Below are 12895 nucleotides of genomic sequence, written 5' to 3'. Positions count from 1 at the left end.
TTTTTTTTTTTTTTCCTCCCCTCCCCCATGGGTTCCTGTTAAGTTTCTCAGGATCCACATAAGAGTGAAACCATATGGTATCTGTCTTTCTCTGTATGGCTTATTTCACTTAGCATCACACTCTCCAGTTCCATCCACGTTGCTACAAAAGGCCATATTTCATTTTTTCTCATTGCCACGTAGTATTCCATAGTGTATATAAACCACAATTTCTTTATCCATTCATCAGTTGATGGACACTTAGGCTCTTTCCATAATTTGGCTATTGTTGAGAGTGCTGCTATAAACATAGGGGTACAAGTGCCCCTAGGCATCAGTACTCCTGTGTCCCTTGGATAAATTCCTAGCAGTGCTATTGCTGGGTCATAGGGTAGGTCTATTTTTAATTTTCTGAGGAACCTCCACACTGCTTTCCAGAGCGGCTGCACCAATTTGCATTCCCACCAACAGTGCAAGAGGGTTCCCGTTTCTCCACACCCTCTCCAGCATCTATAGTCTCCTGATTTGTTCATTTTGGCCACTCTGACTGGCGTGAGGTGATACTTGAGTGTGGTTTTGATTTGTATTTCCCTGATAAGGAGCGACGCTGAACATCTTTTCATGTGCCTGTTGGCCATCCGGATGTCTTCTTTAGAGAAGTGTCTATTCATGTTTTCTGCCCATTTCTTCACTGGGTTATTTGCTTTTCGGGTGTGGAGTTTGGTGAGCTCTTTATAGATTTTGGATACTAGCCCTTTGTCCGATATGTCACTTGCAAATATCTTTTCCCATTCCGTTGGTTGCCTTTTAGTTTTGTTGGTTGTTTCCTTTGCTGTGCAGAAGCTTTTTATCTTCATAAGGTCCCAGTAATTCACTTTTGCTTTTAATTCCCTTGCCTTTGGGGATGTGTCGAGTAAGAGATTGCTACGGCTGAGGTCAGAGAGGTCTTTTCCTGCTTTCTCCTCTAAGGTTTTGATGGTTTCCTGTCTCACATTCAGGTCCTTTATCCATTTTGAGTTTATTTTTGTGAATGGTGTGAGAAAGTGGTCTAGTTTCCACCTTCTGCATGTTGCTGTCCAGTTCTCCCAGCACCATTTGTTAAAGAGACTGTCTTTTTTCCATTGGATGTTCTTTCCTGCTTTGTCAAAGATGAGTTGGCCATACGTTTGTGGGTCTAGTTCTGGGGTTTCTATTCTATTCCATTGGTCTATGTGTCTGTTTTTGTGCCAATACCATGCTGTCTTGATGATGACAGCTTTGTAGTAGAGGCTAAAGTCTGGGATTGTGATGCCTCCTGCTTTGGTCTTCTTCTTCAAAATTACTTTGGCTATTCGGGGCCTTTTGTGGTTCCATATGAATTTTAGGATTGCTTGTTCTAGTTTCGAGAAGCATGCTGGTGCAATTTTCATTGGGATTGCATTGAATGTGTAGATAGCTTTGGGTAGTATTGACATTTTGACAATATTTATTCTTCCAATCCATGAGCAGGGAATGTCTTTCCATTTCTTTAAATCTTCTTCAATTACCTTCATAAGCTTTCTATAGTTTTCAGCATACAGATCCTTTACATCTTTGGTTAGATTTATTCCTAGGTATTTTATGCTTCTTGGTGCAATTGTGAATGGGATCAGTTTCTTTATTTGTCTTTCTGTTGCTTCATTGTTAGTGTATAAGAATGCAACTGATTTCTGTACATTGATTTTGTATCCTGCAACTTTGCTGAATTCATGGATCAGTTCTAGCAGACTTTTGGTGGAGTCTATCGGATTTTCCACGTATAATATCATGTCATCTGCAAAAAGCGAAAGCTTGACTTCATCTTTGCCAATTTGGATGCCTTTGATTTCCTTTTGTTGTCTGATTGCTGATGCTAGAACTTCCAGCACTATGTTAAACAACAGCGGTGAGAGTGGGCATCCCTGTCGTGTTCCTGATCTCAGGGAAAAAGCTCTCAGTTTTTCCCCGTTGAGGATGATGTTAGCTGTGGGCTTTTCATAAATGGCTTTTATGATCTTTAAGTATGTTCCTTCTATCCCGACTTCCTCAAGGGTTTTTATTAAGAAAGGGTGCTGGATTTTGTCAAAGGCCTTTTCTGCATCGATTGACAGGATCATATGGTTTTTCTCTTTTTTTTTGTTAATGTGATGTATCACGTTGATTGATTTGCGAATGTTGAACCAGCCCTGCATCCCAGGAATGAATCCCACTTGATCATGGTGAATAATTCTTTTTATATGCCGTTGAATTCGATTTGCTAGTATCTTATTGAGAATTTTGGCATCCATATTCATCAGGGATATTGGCCTGTAGTTCTCTTTTTTTACTGGGTCTCTGTCTGGTTTAGGAATCAAAGTAATACTGGCTTCATAGAATGAGTCTGGAAGTTTTCCTTCCCTTTCTATTTCTTGGAATAGCTTGAGAAGGATAGGTATTATCTCTGCTTTAAACGTCTGGTAGAACTCCCCTGGGAAGCCATCTGGTCCTGGACTCTTATTTGTTGGGAGATTTTTGATAACCGATTCAATTTCTTCGCTGGTGATGGGTCTGTTCAAGCTTTCTATTTCCTCCTGATTGAGTTTTGGAAGAGTGTGGGTGTTCAGGAATTTGTCCATTTCTTCCAGGTTGTCCAATTTGTTGGCATATAATTTTTCATAGTATTCCCTGATAATTGTTTGTATCTCTGAGGGATTGGTTGTAATAATTCCATTTTCATTCATGATTTTATCTATTTGGGTCATCTCCCGTTTCTTTTTGAGAAGCCTGGCTAGAGGTTTGTCAATTTTGTTTATTTTTTCAAAAAACCAACTCTTGGTTTCGTTGATCTGCTCTACAGTTTTTTTAGATTCTATATTGTTTATTTCTGCTGTGATCTTTATTATTTCTCTTTTCGGCTGGGTTTAGGCTGCCTTTGCTGTTCTGCTTCTATTTCCTTTAGGTGTGCTGTTAGATTTTGTATTTGGGATTTTTCTTGTTTCTTGAGATAGGCCTGGATTGCAATGTATTTTCCTCTCAGGACTGCCTTCGCTGCGTCCCAAAGCGTTTGGATTGTTGTATTTTCATTTTCGTTTGTTTCCATATATTTTTTAATTTCTTCTCGAATTGCCTGGTTGACCCACTCATTCGTTAGTAGGGTGTTCTTTAACCTCCATGCTTTTGGAGGTTTTCCAGACTTTTTCCTGTGGTTGATTTCAAGCTTCATAGCATTGTGGTCTGAAAGTATGCATGGTATGATTTCAATTCTTGTAAACTTATGAAGGGCTGTTTTGGGACCCAGTATATGATCTGTCTTGGAGAATGTTCCATGTGCACTCGAGAAGAAAGTATATTCTGTTGCTTTGGGATGCAGAGTTCTAAATATATCTGTCAAGTCCATCTGATCCAATGTCTCATTCAGGGCCCTTGTTTCTTTATTGACCGTGTGTCTAGATGATCTATCCATTTCTGTAAGTGGGGTGTTAAAGTCCCCTGCAATTACCACATTCTTATCAATAAGGTTGCTTATGTTTATGAGTAATTGTTTCATATATTTGGGCGCTCCGGTATTCGGCGCATAGACATTTATAATTGTTAGCTCTTCCTGATGGATAGACCCTGTCACTATTATATAATGTCCTTCTTCATCTCTTGTTACAGCCTTTATTTTAAAGTCTAGTTTGTCTGATATAAGTATGGCTACTCCAGCTTTCTTTTGGCTTCCAGTAGCATGATAAATGGTTCTCCATCCCCTCACTCTCAATCTAAAGGTGTCCTCAGGTCTAAAATGAGTCTCTTGTAGACAGCAAATAGATGGGTCTTGTTTTTTTATCCATTCTGATACCCTATGTCTTTTGGTTGGCGCATTTAATCCATTTACATTCAGTGTTATTATAGAAAGATATGGGTTTAGAGTCATTGTGATGTCTGTATGTTTTATGCTTGTAGTGATGTCTCTGGTACTTTGTCTCACAGGGTCCCCCTTAGGATCTCTTGTAGGGCTGGTTTAGTGGTGACAAATTCCTTCCGTTTTTGTTTGTTTGGGAAGACCTTTATCTCTCCTTCTATTCTAAATGACAGACTTGCTGGATAAAGGATTCTCGGCTGCATATTTTTTCTGTCTAGCACACTGAAAATCTCGTGCCAATTCTTTCTGGCCTGCCAAGTTTCAAAAGAGAGATCAGTCACGAGTCTTATAGGTCTCCCTTTATATGTGAGGGCACGTTTACCCCTTGCTGCTTTCAGAATTTTCTCTTTATCCTTGTATTTTGCCAGTTTCACTATGATATGTCGTGCAGAAGATCGATTCAAGTGACGTCTGAAGGGAGTTCTCTGTGCCTCTTGGATTTCAATGCCTTTTTCCTTCCCCACTTCAGGGAAGTTCTCAGCTATTATTTCTTCAAGTACCCCTTCAGCACCTTTTCCTCTCTCTTCCTCCTCTGGGATACCAATTATGCATATATTATTTATTTTTAGTGTATCACTTAGTTCTCTAATTTTCCCCTCATACTCCTGGATTTTTTTATCTCTCTTTTTCTCAGCTTCCTCTTTTTCCATAACTTTATCTTCTAGTTCACCTATTCTCTCCTCTGCCTCTTCAATCCGAGCCGTGGTGGTTTCCATTTTGTTATGCATTTCGTTTAAAGCGTTTTTCAGCTCCTAGTGACTGTTCCTTAGTCCCTTGATCTCTGTAGCAAGAGATTCTCTGCTGTCAGCTATACTGTTTTCAAGCCCAGCGATTAATTTTATGACTATTATTCTAAATTCACTTTCTGTTATATTATTTAAATCCTTTTTGATCAGCTCATTAGCTGTTGTTATTTCCTGGAGATTCTTCTGAGGGGAATTCTTCCGCTTGGTCATTTTGGATAGTCCCTGGTGTGGTGAGGACCTGCAGGGCACTTCCCCTGTGCTGTGGTGTATAACTGGAGTTGGTGGGCGGAGCCGCAGTCAGACCTGATATTTGACCCCAGCGCACCGCTGGGGCTACAGTCAGACTGGTGTGTGCCTTCTCTTCCCCTCTCCTAGGGGCGGGGTTCACTGTGGGGTGGGGTGGCCCGTCTGGGCTACTTGCACACTGCCAGGCTTGTGATGCTGGGGATCTGGCGTCTTAGCTGGGGTGGGTAGGCAAGGTGCACAGGGGCAGGAGGGGCAGGCTTAGCTTGCTTCTCCTTAGGTGATCCACTTCAGGAGGGGCCCTGTGGCAGCAGGAGGGAGTCAGATCCCCTGCCGGAGGTTTGGCTCCGCAGAAGCGCAGAGTTGGGTGTTTGCGCGGAGCGAGCAAGTTCCCTGGCAGGAACTGGTTCTCTTTGGGATTTTGGCTGGGGGATGGGCGGGGAAGATGGCGCTGGCGAGCGCCTTTGTTCCCCACCAAACTGAGCTCTGTCGTCGGGGGGCTCAGCAGCTCTCCTTCCCTTTGTCCTCCAGCCTTCCCGCTTTCTGAGCAGAGCTGTTAACTTATGACCTCCCAGACGCTAAGTCGTGCTTGCTGTCGGAACACAGTCCGTCAGGCCCCTCCGCTTTTTGCAAGCCAGACTCGGGGGCTCTGCTTGGCCGGCGAGCCGCCCCTCCGCCCCGGCTCCCTCCCGCCAGTCCGTGGAGCGCGCACTGCCTCGCCGCCCTTCCTACCCTCTTCCGTGGGCCTCTCGTCTGCGTTTGGCTCCGGCGACTCCGTTCTGCTAATCCTCTGGCGGTTTTCTGGGTTATTTAGGCAGGTGTAGGTGGAATCTAAGTGATCAGCAGGACGCGCGGTGAGCCCAGCGTCCTCCTACGCCGCCATCTTCCCTCTCCGAGCTAAATAACTATTGTTAATAAAAATGAGAGAGACGTGCTTGACAGTTCATAGGCATTATCATACCGGAACAAGAACCCATCTTTCTAGAGTGTTTCTTACAAATTTTCCAAGAACCCCTTTGGGTGGTCTGCAACATTTCACATTTCTCTGTGTCTGGCTATAGGAATCTTGTCTGTGAACAGCAATAATATGAAGAAATGTACCATAACATGTTCCACCCTGAAAATCCACAACTTTATTTTTAAACCAGAACTTGCTAAAATCCATTTTTCTAAGAGGAAAACTGAGTAAAGGGACATAAAAGTAATTTTTAAGGGAAAAAAACAAGTGAAAAAACTTTATCTCAGCACTGAAAAAGAAAATAAGGTTTGAATTTTCTTGAATTCTTTGAGTTCAACTAAAAGGAGAGTCTTACTTTCCTTTAGTAATGTTCTGGCAAGACAGTGTTTATCATTGGTTACTGAAACTATAATCTATGAGAGTCAATAAAAGAGGAACATGGTAGAGCCTTTAATAGTGTTACTTAGGGTAGCATATCCTAGAATTTTTGTTGCAGTGCCACACAGGAAATGAAAATATTCCTATTGCATTTTGGGTAAACAGACAAGCTGCTCCTGGCCAGTGACTACTGATCTGGGGTCTCTCTGAGGACTGAAAAAAAAAAATATCAATGTCTCAACACAGTAATGGGACATAAGCCAGCAGGCAAGATGGATGCTAATATTTGGTTGCAGTATAAATCTATATTTTTCACTTTATTTTGAAATTTACATACAGACATAGATAAGTAAAGGTTGGTAAAATTTGAACCTAGTTGAGGATAATCTGCTGATGTGGCTCAAAAACCATCCTATAGAATCAAAATATGAAATACTGAGAAACAGCATTCAAAATTGTTTATGGCTATTATAACTTTGCTGTTGACAAGTGACCAAAACTTTAAGCAAATTAAAACATTATTTAAGCATTTAGTATAGTAAACTCACAAAGTCATTAACACTGTAGGATTTATAAATTAATTGTAACTGCTTTCTTTTTTTTAATTGACAGTAGCCATATGTGGGGGAAGAAAATTTAAGTTTATACATGTGGAATGAAAAGTTTTATGTACAACTGCTTAGCAGAAATGTTGGTTAACATGGTTTATTCTGAAAGAGATACTAATGGTACTGAGACCAGTTTTTGACACAAATGGAGATTTTTATGATTCAGGGATCAGTATTAGAGAAATTTCTTGGTGACTAAGTGGATCTCTGAATGCAAAATGTAGCTGGTTTCTTTTTCACTTTATTTCTGAGAATAGGTTACTTTACACATACTTAGATAACAATCAGAGTTAGGAATCTTCTGTTTGCATGTGTAGAAAGCACACTTCCTGTTTAAACCAGGAAGAGACTTCACCGGCTCATGTGATTGAAAGTCCACTGGAAGAACTGGCTTTAGGCATGGCTTGAACTGCTGGTGTCCATGATATGACAGGTCCAGGTCTTTCTGTCTTCAGTTCTTTGCTTGGTTTCTTTGTTCACCTCATTCCTGTGTGGCCCTAAGCTGTCTACCAGTTATTACAGGCTTCCCTATCTCTATTTCCTGTGATGGGAGTAAAGCATGTCTGTCCCAGCGTGCCTTTAAAAAAAAAAAAAAAATGCCTAAGTTCATTTTTTTAATTAATTGCATTCCTAAGAAATCCGACTGGATTAAGTCACATGGTCACCCCTAACCCAATCACCATGGCCAGAGAAATGGAATGCACTCATTACTTAGCCTAGTTTCAAACCCCTCCCCATACTTGCAATGTGATACCAGTGAACTACATAAGTCACCAAATGGGAATTTATGACTGTTAGAATTATCTTTAAGAAGAATGGATGCTGGAGACAACCATTACATGGTGAATCTTAGAAATAGGAGACTTTAGGGGCGCCTGGGTGGCTTGGTCGGTTAGGCGTCCGACTTCGGCTCAGGTCATGATCTCATGGCCCGTGAGTTCGAGCCCCGCGTCAGGCTCTGTGCTGACAGCTCAGAGCCTGGAGCCTGTTTCAGATTCTGTGTCTCCCTCTCTCTCTGCCCCTCCCCTGTTCATGCTCTGTCTCCCTCTGTCTCAAAAATAAATAAACGTTAAAAAAAAAATTAAAAAAAAGAAATAGGAGACTTTAGAATCTTTAGCCAAATGCCTTTCTGATTGATCAGACTTTACAAAACATTAATGTAAAATGGTCATTTAGTCTCTAGGGGTCCCATTTATGACAGTGAGTCACCATAACCTGTTTGATTTTTGAACGGTTGTGTTGGGACAGGCTTTCCTTACATTGAACAAAAATTTGCTTCCCCTTGCCCTTCATCCATTGGACCCTATTTTGCCCCTAGTGGCCACAAAAAGTAAATTCAATTCTACAATGCAGGCTTTCTAATATGTGTTAAAGTAGTTAAGGTAGTCATCCTTAGTCTTTCTTCTCCAAGCTCACGGTGCCCCATTCTCTCATCTGTTATTGTTGTTGAAATGTTTAAAACACCCTCACTTTTTTGGCCTCTCTTCTTTGTATGAATTCTGGCGAATCAACTCCAAACTCAGACACGCAGTTCCATATACTGACATAAAGACTTCCAGTGTGGCCATTGGAAAGTGTTTTTTTGCTCATATGTGTGAGCAGAAAGATATTGAGGAAAATAAGGCTACACCTTGTGAAGAATAACTTTAACAGCAGTCTATAGAAGAAGCCAGTTCCAAAACTGATTACCTAAAATAAATGATCTGCAGCTAGAATGTGTGCAGAAAATATGTTTTGGAACATGATTTCTCAAAACTCTAACCGTTAATATTGGGTTTAATTACTGATTTTTTTGTGTTGGAGTCATGCTATTTAATCTGTAAAACATTATGAATTGTTTGTATTTTAATAAGTGCTTAATAATATCTATAATAGAATATATATACTATTTTGTTTTTAAAGATAATTCTTTTTATTTTGTCTTAAAAAAGTGAAAGTATTACATCAAGATGCTTGGTCAGATTCTATTTGTCATGAGAGAATTCTCCGTTCTCTTCTAAATGTACATGTTCTCCAGCAGAGTGACAACATCCCAGGATATACAACTTGAAACACTTGAGTATCATGAAATATTTACACTGATATTAACTCTGAAAAGGACTGTTGCCCATCAGACACAGAAGTGGGAAGGAGTTGAGCACTGATTTAAGGAAAGCCTCTGATGAGGTATGTAATTCCTCCCTCTTCATCCAGTCCACCACCAGGCCCTTTAACCTACTTGCACGGTATGCCGCAGGCACATTTTCTCTCTTCCAACTTCACTACCACTGCTAGTCCATGCATCATCCCAGCCATTTGAGACTCCTGCAATGGCCTCCAAACTGGTCTCTTCCCATCCTCCAGTCCATGGTCCAATAGCAGCCAGAGAAATTTAAAATGCAAATAGGATCGTGCCCCTCTTTACTCATAAAAACAGTCTTCAATTGCTTTTTATTGGACCTAGGATGATACAAAATCCCTCACAGGTCTGTGAGACTCTACTTGTCCAAGCCCATTTTTCTCCATTCTCTTTGGTTGTTCAGTATATTCCAGGAATACTCATTTTCTTTTAGTTCCACTACTGAAATAAACTCTTCTGCTTCAGGGCCTTTGCATATGCCCTCTTTGCTGCTAGGCATACTCTACATTTCTTTGCCTGGCTACCTTCTACTGATCATTAGCTCTCACCCTGAGGGTCCTTAACTCTCCATTCTTCCCTGACAGCCCATTTTCAGATCCTATGTTTTATTCTCTAATAGTATCCTCTACCTTTCTTTCAAAGCTCCTATGTGTGTACTGTTAGACTGTTTGAAATCCACCTCAGTTGGTAGACCACAAATTGCAGGAGAAGTGGGTTGGCTCACTACTGGATCTCGAGGGTATTTTTGGGCTACATGAGTTTGAATCCCTGTGCCCTCACTTGGCAGCTATACCTTGAATGCTCAGCCTCAGTTTTTTTTGCCTGAATGATAGAGATTATAATAATGTTTTTATAGGATTTTTGTAAGGATCAAATTTCAAATTCCATGTAAAGTGCTATATGGAGTGCTTCTCATGTAATAAGTGTCAATCTATATTGGTTATTACTATATTATTGCTTTTAGGATATATTTAGTTATTGTAGGCAAAAGGCACTAGGAAATTATTTCAGTTCCTTGAATAATTCTAAAAAGTGTCTAGAAAAGCTGTTTTTATACAAGTTAGAATAGCACTAAAAAAAGTGTTTTTAACTGATAGCCTCACTGTTCTATTTTTTTATACTTGTCAAATATTTCAACTTAGCAATGCTAATACATAATTTAACCTCTGTTTCAGAGGTTGTCTTAAAATATGTTGAGCTTTTTTTAATGTGAAGATTATATATATATATAAACTTATATATATAATATAAAATTAATATATATATTATTTTCAGATGCTTTGAAAAATAATCCATTGTTACTTTTTATTTTTATGCTGAGATTTTTTTAGTTTAGCAGATTTCAAACACAGGGCAAACTGGTTGAACCTCTTGACAAAGACATTTTGTTTTTATAAACTTCAACTGTTGAATAATGATAATTTTCCTTTGTTCTTTCTCTCTCTTCATAATGGGATTTTCATAGGGGAGCTTTTAATACCTCTGGTAAGATCTATACAGTAAAAATACTGCTCTGTGTAAAAGGGTTATGACAGTGTATAGATTTTCACTGTCAGACACCTTCCTTTGGGTAAATATTTATATGAAATGGGGCACAGAATTTAAAATAGCCCTAAAGAAGGTGCATGCTCTCCTTGACAACAACAACAACAAAAAAGTTTGTGTATTAACAGTTGGTTTAACAGTGTCTGGCATAGAGAAATAAAGACAAAAATATACTCCGGTCCTGTAATATTTATAGCATTGCCAGTTTAACCATTGTGCCCTATTTAGGAATATTTCTTGAGTGAATTTTATTTTCATGTCCAAGAACACAGTCCCGAGTTGGTGGCAGAGAAGCTAACTCTCTGCAAAAGGCAACAGAATACACGTCTGTGTTCTTCCATGAAGGACAGGGAGGGAACTCACATTGCCGAAATCTTAAATTCTTGAACCTCCTGACACAGAAGACGCCTATAACAATGGGGGCAGCCACTTGGAAATGTTGTGTTATGCTTAATACGCTTTTGTAATAAACACTGTCTTCATGAGTTTATAAATGAGAAAGGCAAGAGATTCCATTCTGTAATTCTGAGTAAGGCATGTCCACATATGGCAGTGACGTGTTTGTGTGGCATTCCTGTTGTTACAGAATGAGCTGTTCCACATAATGTGCATATTCTAGATAGCTGGAGGCCCAGCTACGAGGCGTGATCACTTTATATTGTGAATATTTCTCACATTTATATAGCCTGTGCTTTAAATGCTAAACACTAAAAATAATTGCCATTGTACTATAAGTCTGTCAAAAATGCACACTCTCTTGACTTACTTAGAGTTTTACCTGTCATAATTTCGAGACTTGAAGACTCGATATTCTCACAAGAACATCACTTTCTTTTTTTTTTTTTAATTTTTTTCAACATTGATTTATTTTTGAGAGATAGAGACAGAGTGTGAGCAGGGGAGGGGCAGAGAGAGAGGGAGACACAGAATCCAAAGCAGGTTCCAGGCTCTGAGCTGTCAGCACAGACCCTGATGTGGGGCTTGAACTCAGGAGCCGTGAGATCATGACCAGAGTCGAAGCTGGACGCCTAACCTACTGAGCCACCCAGGCACCCCACAAACATCACTTTCTGAACTGCAGTGTGTTAAAATTTGTGAACACATTGGCACTTACACTGGAGGACACTAGACTGCCACATACAAAACTTTTAAGGTTGTTTTCTTTCACTTTTAAGCTGTCTTGTCACTTTTAAGTGCTCTGTCAGTGTGTGTGAGTACGTGTGCCTCTAGTTCCATCTTCCCTCTGTTTTTAATCACCTGTGGGTTAGAAAATTTCTTACAATTATTTCCAAAATAAGAGGGGGGCACTTGGGTGGCTCAGTGGTTAAATGTCCCATTTCGGCTCAGGTCACTATCTTGCCACTCGTGGGTTTGTGCCTTGCGTCAGGTTCCATGCTGACACTGTGGAGCCTGCTTGGGATTCTCACTCTCCCTCTCTCTCTGACCCTCCCCCCACTTGTGCTTTCTCTCTCTCTCTCAAAATAAATAAACTTAAAAAAAAGAGTAAATTGGCTTCAAGTGATTACATAAGGACTATCCTAGGCATCAAGCATGAGAACTTACTTTTCTTCTTTTATTCAACAAATATAAATTGAATGCCTACTATGTGCTCATTGTTGGACTGGGGGTACGATGGTGAGAATGGTCTCTGCCCTGGGCAGGGTGGGGGGGCACACATATGCCAAGACCCATACTGTAACTGAGAAGAGACCCCTTTGCCTACCTGGTGTTATAAATTTTTTTTTTCAACGTTTATTTATTTTTGGGACAGAGAGAGACAGAGCATGAACGGGCGAGGGGGCAGAGAGAGAGGGAGACACAGAATCGGAAACAGGCTCCAGGCCCTGAGCCATCAGCCCAGAGCCCGACGCGGGGCTCGAACTCACGGACCGTGAGATTGTGACCTGGTTGAAGTCGGACGCTTAACCGACTGCGCCACCCAGGCGCCCTGCCTACCTGGTGTTAAAGAAAGCACCACAAAAGAGGCAATGCTTGGACGTGAATTTTCAACAAAAAATCCTGACAGAATAGTTTTTCAGATGAATAAGGTAGTGATGATGGCGTCAGGCTGGAGGAGATGGAAAAGTAAGAATTCCAAATAAAAGTTTGCCTCCTGCCTCCCCATCACTCCAATTCAGCCTCCCCAGAGAGCTCCTCTTTTCCTATTGATTAATGTGGATGTTTTCTTGGCTTCTGACTGAACACTTCTCGTGTCATTCAGCTTACTCTTCCAACGTCATTCCTGGCTGTCATTTCTATTTCTTCGAGATGACTTTTCAATCATTTAGACGTGATTTTTAAATGTTCTGTCTCTAGAGCATCATCTCTCTTCTCACTCCAGACCTTTATATCTAAATGAATACTGGACATCTACTTTCATGTCTGACAGACATTTCAAGTTCAACCTCCCTCCAGATCTGATTCTCCTCCCGAGTTCTT

General features: G+C 40.5%; 1 protein-coding gene across 3 annotated transcripts in view; it reads left to right on the top strand.

Moving 5' to 3' along the window:
• SYNPO2 (synaptopodin 2) overlaps positions 1–12895 on the top strand; it is a 204536-nt gene that overhangs the window by 44609 nt on the left and 147032 nt on the right. The gene's annotated exons all lie outside the window — the stretch shown is intronic.

This window comes from Herpailurus yagouaroundi, unplaced genomic scaffold, assembly GCF_014898765.1.
Source record: "Herpailurus yagouaroundi ecotype Mexico unplaced genomic scaffold, PumYag 28, whole genome shotgun sequence".
NCBI classification, from domain to species: Eukaryota; Metazoa; Chordata; class Mammalia; order Carnivora; family Felidae; genus Herpailurus; species Herpailurus yagouaroundi.
The sequence above is the reverse complement of the archived record's forward strand: the minus strand, read 5'-3'. Positions and strand labels throughout refer to the sequence as shown.